Source organism: Octodon degus, unplaced genomic scaffold, assembly GCF_000260255.1.
Source record: "Octodon degus isolate 3935 unplaced genomic scaffold, OctDeg1.0 scaffold00161, whole genome shotgun sequence".
In the NCBI taxonomy this organism is placed as follows: Eukaryota; Metazoa; Chordata; class Mammalia; order Rodentia; family Octodontidae; genus Octodon; species Octodon degus.
The window spans coordinates 3,147,874-3,149,722 of record NW_004524737.1 but is presented as its reverse complement, the minus strand read 5'-3'; the positions used below and the strand labels follow the sequence as shown (position 1 = coordinate 3,149,722).

At 38.7% G+C, this 1,849-nt stretch overlaps 1 pseudogene; it reads right to left on the bottom strand.

Annotated features, from left to right (window-relative positions):
- Positions 1-1,172, bottom strand: part of LOC101591055 — a 16,773-nt pseudogene extending 15,601 nt beyond the window's left edge.
- Between the last annotated feature and the right edge of the window lie 677 nt (positions 1,173-1,849).

Genomic DNA, 1,849 nt, shown 5'->3' with positions numbered 1-1,849 from the left:
GGCTTGCTGAAGGAGATAACCTATGAGTTTTTCAAGGGGTAATGGATGTTCTCTTGGGAGGCTTCTTTGGTGGTGACTGGGAACGAGATGAGGAAGATGAACTGCTCCCAGATAGTGATGCTGACGACCACCTCCTTCGTCTTACTGGAGATCTACTCCTTCTATGCCTTCGAGGAGATAGCATTGGTCCTGGTGGGGTTCTTCGAGGAGATGGTCTCCTTCTTGGGCTTGGCCACCTTCTGGGTGAATATGATCTTGATTCGGTTTTATGGCACCTTCTTGGATGAGGATGAGAAGGAGACCAAGAATGGGTCTGAGATCTTGATTTGGAATGTGACTGAGGTCTTGGCCAGGTATTTTCTTTTTCTTTTTGAAATTTTTTCTGGAGTAAGCTCTCTAGTTTCTGGTGTGGTTTCAAGCTTGGGAATTTTCAGGGTGTCACTACTAGATGTAGCCTCTTTTACTGAAGGTTCTTTTATTTTTACTGAAGATTCAGGGGTCTCTGGAGTTTTTGCCTTCTTTTCTGGAGCAGAGGAATGACTCGGGCTCTTGGTTCTGTGTCAGGGATATCCAGAGTGACTGCATTTTCTCTCTGGGGCTGCTAGGGGAAGATCATCTTCTAGGGGAAGGAGATCTGGATTTGAATCTTCTTAGGCTTTGAGACCTCTCCTTTTTTTTTCTCTGCTGCTTTCTTTTTTTATTTCCTTATGTCTCTTATCTTTGTCTTCATACTGCTTTTTCATTGATGCCAATTTTTCTTGTTCAATCTGTCTCTGTTTTATTTCTTCTTTCTTTAGTTCTAGGAAAGCAGAAGGGATTCCAATGATGTCTTCTTGTGCACTTAACAGCAGGGGCCAAAGTTCTCCCATAAATTCTCTAGCATTTTTCCCAGTAAAAACCCAGTCAGGTTGACTTGCATCATTTTGGAACCTGGATTCTTCACTTTTAACTGGCTGAATAAGAACTCAATCACAACACCATCTTCAAATCCAAGGATTTTCTATTACTCACTTTGTTATCTAAGGCTTTATAATCTCCAAATTTACTTTACTCATGTCCATCTTTTTTTCTAGGCATTCTGCAAATTTCAGCTGCTTCATTAGTTTCTTCCATTTGTTGCTGAACCAATTATCCACTTCTGCACTTGTTCCACAGAAGAATCCCACATCCATCTTGTTGCCTCACTCAGACATCCCCTCAACTACCTCTTGAATTTAGACATTCAAGCTAGTAAACATTGTCTCTGCCCTTTATGACTATACCTTTTTATTCTATTGTACAGTTTCCCAAAACTCAGGGGCTCATCCTTTAATCCTCAGCCTTGACTCTAGTATATATGATCTCACTGCTTACTGTGTCCTATTGCTTGCCCATCTTAAACTCCGTGATGCCACCCACTGAAGGGTGAAATCATTTTATTAAGAGGGAAAAATCACTGCATGTTTTTCATGGTATGTTTTTGATTTTGTTATATAATTTTGGAGTTTGCTTCTGTGGTTAGAAGTAACAGATTAATCATTGCCATAGTTTATCAATAGTTAGGGTTTACTTGTAACCATTGTTATTACTACCTGTTCTACTTTAACCAGGATGTTATACATGACAAAAGCAGTTTTCACCCAACACTGTAATTGTATGAGGGTATTTTATATTACTTTTCCTGAGAAAGAAGTAGCAATGAGACAGTTTCAAAACAGGTTATTAGGACAGTTATAATAACTAATACATTGCATATTGTTGTCTTTGTAGTAGTTATTCATAGTAGAATATGCAGACATGATATCTTGTATAAATAGTATTAGTTCAAAATTTTCTTCTCATTGAACTAAGAGAAAGTAGCTGTACATCT